At 40.3% G+C, this 17,032-nt stretch overlaps 1 protein-coding gene and 1 long non-coding RNA gene across 4 annotated transcripts in view; one reads left to right on the top strand and one right to left on the bottom strand.

Annotated features, from left to right (window-relative positions):
• Positions 1-4,912: 4,912 nt before the first annotated feature.
• The window catches only part of LOC134226505 (uncharacterized), a 382,276-nt gene continuing 370,156 nt past the window's right edge, over positions 4,913-17,032 (top strand). For 2 of the 3 annotated variants that reach the window (XM_062707327.1, XM_062707323.1), the window contains exon 1: positions 4,913-5,249. The gene's annotated coding sequence lies outside the window, so the exon portion shown is untranslated. Of the gene's footprint in view, positions 5,250-5,332; positions 5,627-17,032 lie in introns of those variants that run through there. The other variant, XM_062707324.1, reaches the window with a different exon arrangement.
• Positions 14,549-15,771, bottom strand: LOC134219149 (uncharacterized). The gene is made up of 4 exons (XR_009981498.1): positions 15,711-15,771; positions 15,556-15,653; positions 15,428-15,493; positions 14,549-15,344 (listed from the first exon to the last, which is right to left on the bottom strand). It is a non-coding gene; the product is annotated as an uncharacterized LOC134219149 (long non-coding RNA).

The following is a 17,032-nucleotide window of genomic DNA, read 5'->3' as shown; positions in this document are numbered from 1 at the left end:
GGTTGTAATGTAAAACGTTATTTTTTAAATGATGTATCACAACCTTAGGGTTTCTCCATTTGGGTTTAGGTTTATATCTACAATATACTGAAATCTATATTTTGACCGCGTTATGTAGTCGAATAGTTCTTGAAAAACGACGATTTGAAATCGATAAACAGATGGTGCGATGAAACCATTTTTTTTTTCAAAAGGTATTTTTGAAGTACAGCAACAGTTCGCTAACTGGGCGCTTTTTAATTGGGCGTTCGCTAACTGGGCCAAAGCCCAGTTTAAAAGCAGTTATCCGTCAAAAATTTGTTGTCGTTCCATGTAAAACATTGATCATTACAATGCATCGTAAATCCCCTCGACAGCCCAGTTAAAAAGCGGCGCTCGTTTACTGGATTGATGTTTTAGCCCAGTTAGCGAATGGATGCTGCTCAGTTTCGTAGATTATGACTATCAGTCTGTGAAGTCAAGTGACCAATCCGAAGATGGCGAGTTCAATTCTCGGTCCGGTCTAGGATGTTTTTGAGGTTGGAAACTTTCTCGACACATTGGGCATAGTGTATTCATTGTGCTTTGCCACACAAGTTATATACTCATGCAATGGCGGGCATATGAAAGCCTTCAGTTAATAAATCTAAGTTTCCTTAATAGAATACTAAGTTGAAAAGCAGAGCAAGTTCCAGTTGGAATGTAGAGCCATCCTTACCAGCTGCATTATTGTTTTTGAACTGATGTTTGGCGTCCTTAACCTCCCTCAAAGTGTGGGCTAGTTGGTGATCTTTGTCCGTAGAACTGACGTAGTTGTCGCGTCCATTGTCTTGACTTTCACTGCATATGCTGTCACCGCCATTCAAGTGTTCCTTGAAGTGCTGCTTCCACCTTCCGATCACCACACTTGCGTCTGTCAAGATGCTCCCATCCTCATCCCTGTATGTATTGGTTCAACACGTGCTACTTGGTAACGACGATGGAGCTCGTTGTTTGAGATCATGTTGTGGGGCAACCAGGCCCGAATTATATACCGTATCCATCTGCTGATGAACACCTGCAGCCGTTGAGTGCTCTACACTGATACGCACCATGTTTCGCTAGCGTATAACAGCACAGATTTCACGTTAGAGTTGAAAATTCTTATTTTGGTGCGTTCACTTATAAGCCTAAAACTTCTCTTTCGTCGGCCAGAGAGTCCGCCCACGCTCGCTTGTTCCGTCGACATGAGCGCCTCACTTCCTTCTCCAGAGCCGAGTATCGTTGACGGGCAAATACTTTGGGTCCTCTGGCTTTTGTTCGTTCTCCGATGAGGAGGTGATGATCAGATGTGATATCGACACTACGTTTATTCTATACATCAAGAAGGCTTTGTTCTCATTTTCAGCTGACGCAGATGTGGTAATACAAAAATATGAAGGTGGATCCTTTTACCAGACGAAGTAACCTTAATCGGTCGCCCCTTAGGTCGTCAAGAATGTCAACCTAGTCCAGTGTAACGAAGAACTCAACATAGCTATGATGATCGGCGTTATGGAAATTGTAAATTACGGGCTTGAACGATGCAACAACATAAACTTACATGTTGTTCAGCTTGTTGAGTATCAACGAAGGATGATGGTTAACTACTTTAACTAGCGGTGATGTAGCGTCATTAGCGCTAGAAAAACACAGGTCCAGGCTGCGATTATTTTTGTTGGTAATGTAGGTGATTTGACGTAAAGTGGCTGTGCTGTAGTAATCGAGAAGTTTGGAAGCGTGACTATGTAATGAAGAACGTTCTATATCTCCATTGCAGGAGATACTCCACGAAATTCCTGGCAAATTGAAATCCCCGATAATGATAATTTCGTTCCAAGCATCCGTCATTTTTATCACTAACAAGACTGTTTATGTCTGCTTTCCAATCAGTGTATCGTCTCGAACACGACCAGGAAGTTCGTAAAGTAAACACAGGAGCACCGAACTATGGGAAAGCTGGATGCCTGGATGCGACCCATACATGCTCGACACATCCTCACGTGACAAGTCGTTGTCAATATCTCACCTTTGTTTTTTTTTACCTTGATAAGAATGTCCAGTTTTCCGCGAGTGGTAATGGCCGCCAGCTTGCCTGTGGGTTAGTCTCTGATTTGACGTTTGTGGAGGCCAACTGCACCCATCGTTCCGAGAATTTTGACTCCCAGATTTTGATCAATGTGGTAAATAAGAAGACGTGAATCCACTAGGGAGTATCCATAAATTACGAGAGAGGGTTGAAAATGATCCATTTTTGCGTTACGTAATGAATGGATCTTCCCTTACATCAGCACCTTATTATATACATATTGATCATCGGAACGGTGGCATCTACAAGCAAATCAAGCGTATAAGCCGTCGCGAGTGTAAAGTCAAGCTGTCGTATAGAGATGTTGCGAATTATGTGAAGTTAGCGATAATCTCGACGGGATACCCTGAAACAGAGCTCACAACCGTTGAAAACTACCCAAAAAGCCGCGAAAGTAGTTGGACAAAAGAAGGAACAACTGAAACCAAAATTTGGTGACTGCGTGTTCAGATCTGGCTATTATGTAATAGTTTGCAAAATGAAAGAAACAGCAGACTGGCTGAAAAGCATAAATAGTTTCTACAATAACTCCCTGGCCTGGGGCAGAACTCACAGCGGTTGATGAAAAAAATATCCCGCAACCTGAAATATTGATCGGCTTCATTCAGTTCAGAAGATAAGAATGAAGATATTCTGGCACTCCTGGAAAGTCAGAACAATGGGCTAGCAGTTGATGCATGGAGAATACTATACAGCGCACCACCATTAGCCAAAGACATCGAACTACCTAGTATTCACAGTCGACGGAGCTTCATTGAACTCAATCAAACAATGTGAATTCTCACTTGACTACAAGTTTGGGAATGCTACCCTGAGGAAGAAATTCCGCAGGAAGAATCAACAAGAAGGTAGTGAACGACCAAAGCATAGGGATGCAAATGACTCTCATATGACACGTGAAAGAACTGGAGATGACAGAATGATCCTCGATCAATCTGTCCAGATCCCAGGACCGAGTGGAATAGAAAAGACAAAAACAAACCATAATGCTTTTGTCCATATTACAAACACCAAAGTTGATAATCAGAGCAAGCCTCGAACGCCAAACAAGCGGATTTGCACCAAGTTATAAAAGTACGAGTAGACAAAAACCAATTAAAGGAGGCCGCGAAATCAAAGACAGGGGGATACTAAATCCCCATGCAAGCGGTAAGCATAAAAAAGACCTTCAATAAAATCATCAAGTTCATTCAAGTGAACCTCCATCATGCAAAGCGGCTATCAGCCGTACATTGCAAAAAGTTCACGGAGAGCAAACTGGATGTCGCATTCATCCAGGAGCCGTGGGCAGTAAATAGTAGGATATTAGGAATAACTAAAAATTTCAGTAAGTTTACTATGAAGGGCAACTTGCACCCTTGTATTGAAGACCGCAAATAAAACGTAGAATTACGTATAGTGCGATAGTGGATGCGAAATTTTATCATCAACATTTTATGCATGTAGTGTTACGGTTGGTTCTATTTTGTTCGAATAGTTGTAAATATTCGATCGAGTCTATATCGTTTGTGCTATATTGTGTCTGTTTAATTTGTTGATTCTGTTTCTGGACCCAAGAGAAAAGTCTGAAAGTAGGCAATAAAATGTTAAGTTGTGATTTGTCCCAAGCTTGTTCTAGACATCGAATCACAGACATCGAATCGTTGATGCCAAATGGCATTAATTGATTCGGGGTGCCCATATAGGATGAGAAAAACCTCAGCTATGAATACAGCAAACTAATTGCTGTAGACAAAATGTGCAATTCGCAATGAAAATATACATGCGGGATTTGACCGATCGACCGAAATCTCATATGAAACCTCATCATATCCCGTAGTGGGCACCACCTAGCCATCTTTCTCACGGCACCATAAGAGAACGTGCATTATTTTAATTTGTTGTTTGTTACATGTATAGAGTGTGTTGTATAAAATAGTAGTAACGTGGGGTTGTAACAGTAGCCGAAATGTAGGCAATTTACTGATGAAGTGCAATTTCAACATTGGTTGGCGAAATTGAATTTTTCAATAGTTAAATGCATTGAATCAATTGTTTACAATAGTTGTATAGAATCTTAGAGAGTTTACTGATCGACTCATACCAAAATCTCCAGAATCCGTTGAAAGAGTTATTGCCTCGTACTTCCTGACCACTTTTCGTGACGGTCCCAAATTTGAAACTTTGGAATGACCCCCTATCTTACCGAAGGACATCATTCTAGGTCAAAATAATCGAATATTTAAAGCTCGGCTTGTAACTAAAATATATTTTCTGGTACCAAATACCTAGTTTTTTTTGTGAAAAGTTCCTACTTTCGAGAAAAACCGCGTTAGTTGCCTTTCGCCATACAAATTTCTGGTGGTTAACTCATACTGGCTATTCGTGCATAAACGTGACGGGTAGAAAACCAGTCACTGCTAATAATTTGCATTTTCCAAATTTTTACTTTAGATCGCCAATATAAAATCCCGCTGGCGCTGTAACAAGCGGGCAGCTAGCCGTCACCTGTAGACTGACACACCGAACACACTACGGCGATTGAGTGATTGCGCAAAATACCTATACACCTTTGCCATGTCGAACTTCCGTGGAGCTTTCGTTTTGTTTACACGCATGCAACCACGCAAAGCTTGACCTGGCGCCTTCTACATCTTCCTACATTCGGTTGTGTTGGTGAAGCAGTGCTGAGTAGCTGTTGTTTGTGTATACGCAACAGAGCCAAGTGCCAAGCAGCGGTTTTCGCTTCGTCGTTCGGGTCACCACGATCGCGATCCGAGTAAGCACACACGAACGCGCGCGCTCCAATAGCCAAAGCTCACCGCGAAAGTTTTTCATTCAGTTTTCTTCCAACCGTCGTCATCGTCGTTTGAGGTTACCTACTGCGATTCGGATGATTGTTTAGTGATCGGAGAGAGACCAGTGTCCCATTCCGTTCGGTCGTTGTGTTTATCCAAGTGCCTACAGGGTTGTGATTTTGGATGTTTTTTTTTTCTGCGAACTGATTGATTATCAGAGTGATATTCGTGAAACTAATCAGTGTGGTGACATTATTATTTACAACGAATAATTTTGATCAGTACGAGATTGTGCTTTTATAAAACTTTTCTACCGAAACAGAATAGACAACAAAAGTCAGTGTTTTGTATTGCAGATTGAAAAAACTCAATTTAGTTTTATACAGGTGAATATCGATTTGTGCATTTCTGATAAAATACGTTAGGATTATAATAACTTAGTGAACTTTCAGTTACATTAGAAAAATCTATAGGAGTATGACAGTTGTTTGTATCTAAGATTTTGCATACGTGTGTTGCAAGGTGGTTGACATACATAACGAAGGCAAAAATTGTGCATGTATACACATTCATGCGAACATGGGAGATGATGCTGATGATCACCATCATATGCTGAGAGCGCTTATACCTTTCTTATACTTTTGAATGAATAGCATGCATCACTATTAGAGAATAGACGTCCGTCGAACATACCAACATAGATAATACAAGTCTACATTTATTTGCGTTGGTACGAAGCAGTCCGCGTAAAGTGCCTCGGTGGGTAAGTGAATGAATGAAGAAGGGTTGGAGTTGATGGTCGCTGGAGAGATGATTGATCCAAGCATTGATTGATCTTGTGAGTAGTGAAAGCAGAGATTGTTCCAATGAGAATGCAGTTTCTGTCTATCGGTCGTAGTGTCTGAGCGTCTAGAAAAAATAACCAAATTTTTGTGCTGTCGTAAGCTTCCTTGTCCGGATGAACAGTTGTTCATTAACAACATATTTATTACATTATTTAATTACAATTACTCTAACAATTACAATCTAATCTATCTGCTACTCTACCCTTTGTTTGGTTTGATAACAGCGCAAGAACGCTATTTCGTAATTCAAGGGCAAAAGAAATATTAAAAACTTGTTCTATAATTTCTTTAGGATACATGTTGCAATGAAGTTAGTCATAGTTCTTACATATTTAGGGTTCAATAACAAATTCTAAATGCACTTTTGTATTTATCAACTATTGGTTGCCAACCGATGTAATTTTGTTTTACATGTATACTAGTACAGGTAATCTTCGATATAACGTACCCCCGATATAACGTACACTCGATATAACGTCACTCGATATAGCGTACATTTTTCCCCGTTATAACGTACACTTTGAAAAATAATTTTAATTTTGGTAGTTATTGCAAAATAATTTACTAAATCGTTATGATCATTCATGTAGGGATGGCATTATTGTATGGAGTCTAATTTTATCAGCTAGAGGCATTTATTACTGGTTTCCCCAAATTGCACAATCCTCAGAATTCTCCCGAGGTATTGGATGATATTGAGTTAATGAGGTTTTAGGCATGTCTAGTTGATATTAGTCAAAGTCAGAATTGATGACGGGTTGTTTTCAGGTCTAAGTCAGCTAATGTCGAGTGAAGTAATGGTATTGTAGATCCAGGCTTGAAATGTGTACCAGATTATTTTAAAATTAATCCTAGAGGATTCCTGGAGAAGCTCCCAAAATAATTTCTAGTGAATTTTGAAGAGGAATTCTAAAATAGTTCCTGTAGTAAATTCTAAAATAGTTTCAAAAAGAATCTCCGAATCGATTCTTTAAAAAAAATCTGATTGAATTTATGAAGGGATTAGAAGAAACTGAATAAATTTCCGAAACGAATTCGTAAAGTAATTTCTGGAAGAATATTTTAAAGGATGTTCAATGGTATTTTTGAAGGAATTCTTAAAAGAATCTCCGAAGGAGTTTCCTGAATATATTTTTATGCAACTCCTAAAGGAATTAAGGAAGGAACTCGAAATAGGACTTGGGAAGAAATTCATAATTTTTTACAGAATTCCTTCGGAAATTCCTTCAGGAACTCTGGCAATTCCCGGAGGGATTTTTTCAAAACATCATCCCGAAATGAATCCAGTAATTCCTTCGAAAATTCTTCCAGGAATTCTGTCGAAATTTCCCTTAGACATTAGGTCAATACTTTCACATCGTATTCTTTCTTTAATTTCTTTCAAGAACATCCGGACCCCCTTCGGAAATTCCTTGAGCAACACTTTTAGAAATCATCCCAGGAATTTCTCAAAAAAATCTAGAACAAAAGTGATGAGTGTTTCCGAGAAATTCTTTAAAATGTAGTCTAATTGTTTGTGAATGGCAGGTAGAACTCGTCTCGTAGGTTTTCCCAGTACTTTAGCAACTGCAGTAGAGCAGGGCATGATTAGCCTCCACCACCCTATAAGACCGCATCCAACCACTCACAATAATCCTCAAACCCAACACCAGAAGGCCAGAAGTATCTTCGTTAAGTAGCCATTAAGGGGTGGCGTAATTGGGTCGATGCTATGAGACGAGGTCACTGACTTGAAAAAGGAGGTCATGACCCTGGGATTCGGTCACTATTCTAAAGTATTGTGTAGCGAACGGATGTTACAAAGTTACCAAAGTTGAAGAGTAGAGAGAAAGTACTTGGGACAAGAGAAGGTGTTGAGGACAACCCCACGGTTTTTACGTTGAAAACCCCAGCAAGAACCGCCGTAATTCCCTGGTTCCGTAGTCGGCCCAATCCGGAATTGTTTCCGCTGATAGCCGATCGCCCTTCTTATTGGTCGAAGCAAGAAGCGAGGAAGATCTCCAAGCCGCCCAGCGATACCACCGGTAAGCCCGCACAGCCACAGAAGGAAGGAAGGAAGAAGAGGAAGGAAAGAGTGGTGCAGTGCTGCGAGGAAGGCCAGGGCTCTAAAGACAGGTTAGGTAGCTGGGATTTCTTTGGAAAATCATCCGAAGACAACTTCGGAAATAAATCTTAAAACCATTTTGAAATTCCTCCTCAATGTTTCTTAGAAAAGAATGAATTTTAAGAATTACTTCAGAATCTACCTAATGAGTTCCTTCGGAATTCAAAACGTCTTCCTGGAATTCTTTAGGAAATTCTTCGAATCATTCATTTAGAAATATATTCACGAATTCCTTTTAAACATTATCCGGAAAAACCTTCCGAAACTCCTTTAGAAAGATCTACGGAAAATATTTTGGAAATTCTTTCGGATATTCCTTTGGAGATTCGTTCTGGAATTGCTTTACAAATTCCTTCGGAAAATTATTAAGGTTTTGAAAATTCGCTCAAGAATTTCTTCGGAAGTTGCTTTAGATTGTTTTTAGGAATTCATTTAAGAGTTCCTTCAGGAACTCCACCGGAAATCCCTATGGAGATTCTTTCGCAAATACCTTAGGAAATTTCTTCAGAAATTTCTGTTAGCGTCGAACTTAATTTCTAAATTAAAAAAAGACGTTGATAAAAATTTAAAAAAAATCAGGATTTTCTAAAAAGTCCTCCAGAAATTCGTTTAGAACTTTCTTCAGAAAATATTTCAGATCTTTCTGCAGGAAATTACTTTGCATATTCCTCAGTTTTTTCAGCAACTCTTTCAGAAATTTCTTCGGAAATTCCTCTGGAATTTTCTTCAGAATTTCCAGAATTTCTTTAAACATTTCTCAGGAAATTCCTTTAGAATGTTTTTCGGTAATACCAGCGAAAAATGCTTCGGAGAATTCTTTTGATTTTTTAGGCATTCCTTTGGGAAATAGTTTGGAAATGCCGTTTGGAATTTCTTGGCATATACCTTTAGGAAATCTTTGACTTTTTCGTTGAAAATTCCATCAAAAATTCCTTCAAACATTTTGTTGAAAATTCCTTCAAGGAAGTATTAAAATTTCTGGAGGAAAACATCATATCATATAGAATTCAGCTATTTTGTATGATTTAATTGAATAAAAGAATTCCTACAGGAATCTCTGAAAAAAATATCAAAGGAATTTCCGATGAAAAAATCATAAAATTCTCCAAACTTTTATTCAGGAACTTCTTTAAAAGTTCCATCGAAATTTCGAATAAAATTGTTAAAAATTACCGTGATATCAGCTTTTTTCAGAATAATTTTTTCGTATTATATTGAATATTTATGAAAATATTCAATTTGTCGAGTCTAGTTTGAACCCTAGTTTGAATCCACTAAAGATCGCGGATACTCAATAAATAAAACAAACGGTGCAACGAAAAGCAAGCCTTGTGTTTCCAGTACCTCTTAGCCTCTTATTTTCTGTACTTTATATAGAAATAAAAAGACGAATACAATTCTTCGGGTCATTCTTCTTAGCAACAAACAAGTTTGTAGGAATTGTTCACAAGAAAAGCTGTTTCACACTGCTAGCTGAGCATTACTTTTATAAAAAAAATCGCCCATGAAGTACATGATAGTACAACATTTATGTAGTGTAAAATAAGGATGATTACTCATGCTTCGATATAATGTACAATTCGATATAACGTACAAACTTGAAATCGATATATACGTTATATCGAAGTTTACCTGTAGTAGGTACGATAGTACTCAATGCGAAAAAACAAGGAAAACTCTAACCCGAATGTTCCGGATCGCGAATCACAACCGCCACCATCGTCTTGGCGCCAACTCGAACAAACCCTCTCAGATTCCAAAACAGAAACATTCTGCCACATAGACTTTATTACAAAAAGCCATTTTATCTAGTTTAGTCTAGTCTAGTCTACACATGCACAGTCATCACTTGGTAGAATCCTGGAAAGTGATAGATTCGACTACATCTATCACTTTTCTTGTCATTATTTATGCTTGAAGCACATCATAAATGTAGCTCAAACATAAAAGCGACCAGGCCTACAATGCAGCGTTGTTGAAAATACCTGTAAGAATCAATTCTTAACTTAGGACGGGGACATCTCGTATCAATCGCTCCGTGTTTGAATCGTTGGGAGTGACTTAAGCTAAGACGATGATTGTCACTCCTTGGGTCCTCGACGTCTCGGGATGGGACACAGTTTTTAGTCTAATGCTCTGGCTTATACTCTGATGGACAGTTACATTTGTATGAACTTACTATGAAAACATGACGATTACTTATGTCCATCAGTGTACACATAAGTCTAGGTTCAAGCGTCATTACTCGCCCTCTAAAACGAGAAAAAAGACATAAAAGCGATACACATTTAATTTGTTTTTACCGGGATCTCAGCGAAATGTTCAACTTTTACCGAGATTCGCACAACCGTTCCCCAGCAAACATGTTTTTTGCCGAGATTTCTGTCAAAATAGCTGAAAATCAGCAATTAATTTGCCGAAAATAAGCTAACAAACGTCATTTTGCAGGGATATCAGCTTTTTATTTTGCTGGCGCACGGCTGTGCGGATTTTTGCCGAGCTGCAGAAATAAAAACTAAGTGTGTAAAAAAGAACAAGTGAAAACCCATAAGGTGATTAAAATACCTTACTTACAACATCTCCATATTTTTTCTGAATCGCGTACAGTGATTCTGGCGGATTTTAACTCGCGCTTGATTTGAGTCGGGCATGAGGAGTGAGAGTTTGAATTTATTTCAACACTGCTACTGATTTAATTAAACAACAAATTCAGTCAAAAGATCTCATATTTTCATAAAACTTTAAAGCAGGGTTACATAATATATGATGTATGACCGAAAACAAACATTTTAAATCTGTGGGAAAGGGAAATTCCTAGTTTTTAATGAGATCACCAAATATCATATTCAAGCAAAAATTATCGAAACAAAGAAGTTTAAACTTCAAACTTTAAAAAAATGTATAAAAAGGCAAACAAATCGTCTGAGTAATCGAATTCTTTAGTACTCAAAAATGATTCATAATAAACCACAGGCTCTTTGTGTTTAATCAATCGACTAATGGCTCTCCCGTATATCCAGGGCGAAAAAAAAGACAGCAAAACATGCAATACTCCTCTATCTTATGCGCGTTGTTCAGTAAAGCTTAACTTCCACCGCTAGGTTCCTTAGCGTTTCAAAATCATGGAAGGACCACATTCCACGGCAAAGATGCCTATATGTTATAATTTACAAAAATAAAAAAACAACTAAAATTTTCAAAAATTCTTCAAATTTTCGAATAAAAATGTTAAAAATCGACTTAAAAATTGAAAATTGATGTACAAAAAATAACATTTTTTGAATTGGCATTCGACAATGTTTGGCATGATGGCCTGGTATACAAACTACGATAAACGATACAACCTTCCCAGCTACCTGTTGAAAATCATCAACAATTACCTGTCGGCAAGGACATTCCGGGTCTCAACCAGCGGAGCGAGTTCCAAATGCGCATAACATCATCGCAGGGTTCTTCCAGGGCAGTATCCTCGGGCCCCTGCTTTTCAATATGTTTACCTCCGACATGTCTGAACCTCCAGAAGGTGACATTCTGTCTGTGTCTCTGTCTCTGTATCAACGCGGTGGAGACCCAGGTCATCAATTTCCCCCACTCTAAATTCCCAAAACATTTTCCGCTTGAAGACTGTAGAATGGGCCAATCAGGCCGACTACCTTGGCGTGACTCTCGACAGTAAGCTTATTTTCCGGCAACAGGTTGACAAGACGGTGACGAAGTGTAACGTTTTGTTGAAACTACTGTACCCTTTGACATTGGCGTAACTAGCCCCGATGCCTAGGGAGGGCTATACCCCCTTCATCTATTTTCTCTATTTTGAGCTTCTTTTCGAAAATTCTCAATAATATAACACCTCATTAAGCTATCTTAGTGGTAAAGTGATAAATACGGTCCAACCTCCTAAGGCAATTGCGGATCAATCACACTCATCCATATTCTTTTTTCTCAAGCACGTGCTTTCTGTTGTAGTCCACAGTATCGAAGTGTGTTTGTTTACCAGCCGATGATTGCTACAGCGACTCAAATTGATAGCTATTGCTATTGCGTCTAAGTGTAGTAGCGCTCGGCTTGGTCCCGCATACTGTGACGGATCGCTGTCATATTCCCACCAGTAGGCAGTAGATTTTTTTTTTCATATTTCATGTATATTCTATCTATCTACAAAGATTCCGACGGAAATCCTCCAAGCATTTCAATGAGAATCCTTTAGTGATTCTGACGGGAATGTTTCAGAGATTCCGACGGCAATCTCCATAGAATTCAACGGTAATTTTCCAAGCATACCGAAGCGAGCCGAAGGATTTCGAAGCAATCTACCAAGGATTCCGACAGGAATGTTCAAGTGAGTCCGAAGGAAATGTTCCAGGGATTCCAAATCCTCCCGGGATGTCGACGGGAATCCTCCAGGGATTCCGACGGGATTGTTTAAGAGATTCCAGTGAGAATGTTCTAGATATCCTCCATCCTCAAGGATTTCGGATGGGAATGTTCCAGAGAATGCAAAGGAAATGTTTCAGACATTCCAATGAGAATCTTTTAGAGTTTCCAAATGGAATTCTCCAGGAATGCCGACGGGAATATTCCAGGAATTCCGATGGAAATGTTCCAGGAGCTCCAACGGAAATGTTCCAGAGATTCCGTCTCAAATCCTCCAGGAATTCCAACCTGAATGGTCAATGCAAATGTAGAAGCAAATCGTCGAAGGATTTCTAAGCAATCTATCGAGGAATCCTGAAGCAAATCGTTGAGGGACCCCGAATTAATCCTCCAAGGATTCCGTAAAGAATCCTCCAGTGATTCCGAAGGGATGTTGAAGCAAATCGTTGAGGGATTCCGAAGTAAATTGTCGAGGGAGTCCGAACTAAATCTTCGAAAAATTCCGAAGCGAATCGTCGAACAATTCCGAAGCAATTCGTCGAGGGATTTCGAAGCAAATCGTCAGAGAGATCCCGATCGTCGAGGGTTTCCGAAGTAAGCCATTGAGGGATTCCGAAGCAAAACGTCGAAAGACTCCGAATTAAATATTGCGAGAAAAGAGAAAACTTCTAATTTTGCGGAGCAAAAAGAAGAAGCATACTGAGTGTCGGAAACTTCAAATGGCATACACTATACAAAAAGTGTTGATATTTCTTGATATCAATAATATTCAAGTATTCTAAAATGTTTTAAAATCACATAAATATATGACTAAATGCCTTGAAAGTACCATAAAACTTTTTTTGTTAAATATAGCGGCATATAACACTCGTTTAAAGTAATATATTCTCGTTAATTTTAATAATCATCATTCACACCGATAAAATAAACCAACATTTTTTACCGTGCATCAAGTGATTTGACGTTTGCGGAACAAGTTTCCGACAGTTGACCTTCGAACCCCGTTTCGATTTTTCAATCTTCTGGCAATATTCAAGGGATTCCGTCGGAGTATCTACCTGGTTAGCTACAGCGTCGATACACCTATGCCTGGCGTATTGGAGAGCTCCATAATCGTCGGTCTTGGGCGATGTTCCCCCAGTTTCCCCGAACGTTCAGTGTTCAGGGTTGTTTTCACTATTCTTTCTTCCGACATTCGCACTAAGTGACCAGCCCTTCGAAGTCTGCCGTATTTTATACGATTCACAATAGTTTCTCCTTTGTATACTTGATACAGCTCATGATTCATGCGTCTGCGCCACACACCATTTTCTTAGTTTCCCTCCGAGTATTGTACGCAGCACTTTTCGCTCGAAAACCCCGAAAGCTCTCCGGTCCGCCTCTTTTAACGTCCATGCTTCATGCCCATAAAGGGCCACTGATAGAATCAGAGCTTTGTGTTTCCGTTTCCGTCTGCATGTTGCGGGATCTAAGCTGGTTACGTAATCCGTAAAAGGCCCTATTCGCAGCAAAAAATCATGGAAACGTCAATGTCACATGTCACTAGCGTTCCAAGGTAAACAAATTCTTCAACAACTTCAAACACATCCCTATTAAGCACTACCTCAGCACCAACATCACTAGGCTTTCCTTTATTTCTACCTGCAATGGATAAGCCTATCCTCGCCGTCTCCCTCTTCAGTGGGACAAAAGCCTCCACTACTGCTCTGCGATCGATTGCAATAAGGTCGATGTCGTCCGCAAAGCCAATGAGCATATGCGACCGTGTGATGATAGTGCCGTTCCTCTGCACGCCAGATCTCCTAATAGCACTTTTGAGTGCAATGTTGAACAATAAATTCGAAAGTGCATCATCCGGCTTCAATCCATCTAAGGTCCCAAACGAGGTTGACACTTCGTCTGAAATCCGAATACTTGATTTCGTTGCACGTATCAGTCTAATCAGTTTCGCCGGAAAACCATGTTCGAACATTATCTGCCACAGCTCATTTCTTTTCACTGAATCGTACGCTGCTTTGAAATCGATGAACAGATGATGCGTCTGAAACTGACTCGCTGCTCGCGGATAGGAAAGGAGACACAGGGTCGATTAATCGGCATAAACCCTTTCACTTCCATTATTTCCATGAATCACTCATTCACTCCAGGGAACTCAAAGAAAATGAACACTTACCCAGTGAGGTGACATCAATATGAATGGACGTTCATGCAAAGCCTTCACGCATAACTGGCTCAATAGCCTTAAAGAAGCTGAGCTCTGTTTTACCGAAGAGGACGAGCCTTGGTTGCTCTTGAAGCACGAAAAGACGGAAAATCAAAACCCTTATTGTTCCAAGGATGCGTAGTTTTTAAAAGAAACATCTACCATCATAATTTCAACTTATTCTTATCTTAATTTTATTACACATAGGGGGGGGGTTCTCTCTTAGACTAGTCTTGACCTGACGTCACAAATGGTAGGGTACTTGCTTGCAGGGCATCGTCATGCCCTGTATCCGGAATGGCTTGGTAGATTGTCGATGCGGTGGTAGCGATAGAGCTTGTCGATGAGGTGGTCGCGATGGTGTTTGTCGATGAGGTGGTAGCGATGGAGCTTGTCGATGAGGTGGTAGCGATGGAGCTTGTCGATGAGGTGGCCTCGATGGTGTTTGTTGATGAGGTGGTAGCGATGGAGCTTGTCGATGAGGTGGTAGCGATGGTGGTCTTATTTTGGGTGGGCAAGAACATGACCGACGGCCGATGGTGGGTTAACGCTCCTACCACGGCGGAATAGAACGCCGCTGGAATGGTACTTGGATGATCGTCGAATTCAAACATGGCCGAAACAAAATGGCCTCCGCAGGCGTCGGCTAACGAAGCTTCTAACAGTGACTCTGCTCGGATGGTCCTTTGCTTATCGCCAAATTCGAACATGGCCAGAACGAAATTAAGGTCGGCGAGTTTTCAGACCGTTTCTTCGGGACACTTTGTTTCGCCCAGCCGTTTACCACCACAATGGAAATCATCACTACACTTCCACTAGACCGAGAGTTATTCCATCGGAATCATAGTCCTTGCGTCGACGCTGTGGAACCACTGGCTTTGGTTGTACCTTACACGGTCGAACGAAATAGTCGGAACCTGTTCCGAATGATAAGAAAAAGGCCCTGATTGTGGACCTGCCATTGGGCATTAGTACATCTACCATGTGACGTATTTATGCTTTCTCATTTAGTTTTAACATTTATGTTCTTTTCTTTACCTTTTTCTTGTCTATTCGTTTATCCGCGCACTATTTTAACACTTTTTACATTGACTCATAAAAAGCCTGTAATACAATTGTTTTAAATTAGGTTAGGTTTTATCTTCAATAATGACTACCTCACTAACCGTACTATAGATTTTACTTTTTTCACTTTCTGTGATTTCATTTCTTAGACTCTTTACTTGCTGGTCTAATACTTTTAACTTGCGACCCTGAGATTCTTCTAAAAAGACACAACATTTAGAATAATAAGGAATATAGGCTATAATTTCAGCCTTACAATTTTGATTATTACACGACGCGCACTTCACTTCTTCTCAGGTTGTCACAGTAAAAGAGCTTCTTAAAGATGGCTTTGTCAAATTTATTATTATTTTTGTTTCAGTGTTTCTCACTTTGAATCCGCTGTGCGAAGTGTTCATGTGAAGGAATGGATTGGAAATTTGAATGAGAACTCTGTTTGTCAAATGACCAACAGTGCTCACATTCATTCGATGCTGTCAGTTTCTAAGATTAGGGTGGGACATGAGATATCGACTTGCGGTGGAGCCAGCAAGCTATTTATTTGAAACCGAACGGTTACACGTCTGCGAGTTGTACTCTCGGAATTTATCAAGGATCATCCGCAGGCTAAACATCTTATCCGTTTTTGATCGGCCCTCACGAAAACTTGCCTGGTATTCGCCGACGAAGGACTCCTCAAGCGGTATCAGTCTGTTAAACAGGATACGCGACAGGATTTTGTACGCCGAGTCCAAAAGGGTGAACCCTCTGAAATTGGAACACTCTAATCTGTGCCCTTTCTTTTAGATTGGGCATACGAGGCCATCCAACCAGCCGGCAGGTAATTTTTCATTCTTCCATATTTTCTGGATAATGTGGTGGATTGATTGATGCAGCCACTCACTTCCGTGTTTGAGAAGCTCGACCGGGATCTCGTCCTTCCCAGCAGCTTTACCGTTTTTCAGCTTATTTAGAGCCATCCTAACCTTGTCCAGCGTTGATGGTTCCACAGCTTTACCGTCGCCAACTATGTCCATTCTGCTCCTGAATACACCTCCATTTTCACCATTCAACAAATCTTCGAAGTGCTTCTTCCATCTCGCTGCCACTATAGTCTTGTCTGTCAGCAAATTCCCCTCTCGGTCATTGCACATGGCGGGCACTGGCGCAGTCTTATGCCGCGCGCCATTAACAGTTGCGTAAAACCTCCGCATATCGTTTCTATCGATGTTCTCCTGCGCTTCAGCTATCACACTCTCTTCATGTTGCCTTTGTCTTCTGCGGTGAATTCGTTTCTCTTCTGCCTTTGCTACACTGTACTGCTGTCTGTTGGAACGCGTACGAGCCACTAGCATTCGACTCCTAGCAACATTTTTCTCGTCCGTCACTCGCTGGCACTCCTCATCAAACCAACCATTTCGTTGGCATCGCTGTGCAATGCCTAACACTTCCTGCGCTATTGTGGTCACAGGTTCGTGGATATTTTCCTACAATCTGTTGACGTCGCCAGATCCGGTGGCATCTCCTATCCGCTCGTCCAGCTTCTGGTGGTACTGTTCAGCAACTCCTTCAACTGACAAGCGTTGGATATTGAAACGC

The sequence above is a fragment of the Armigeres subalbatus genome, chromosome 3, assembly GCF_024139115.2.
Source record: "Armigeres subalbatus isolate Guangzhou_Male chromosome 3, GZ_Asu_2, whole genome shotgun sequence".
Taxonomy (NCBI): domain Eukaryota; kingdom Metazoa; phylum Arthropoda; class Insecta; order Diptera; family Culicidae; genus Armigeres; species Armigeres subalbatus.
Note: the sequence above shows the minus strand (reverse complement) of the source record. Positions and strands in the feature narration are given on the sequence as shown.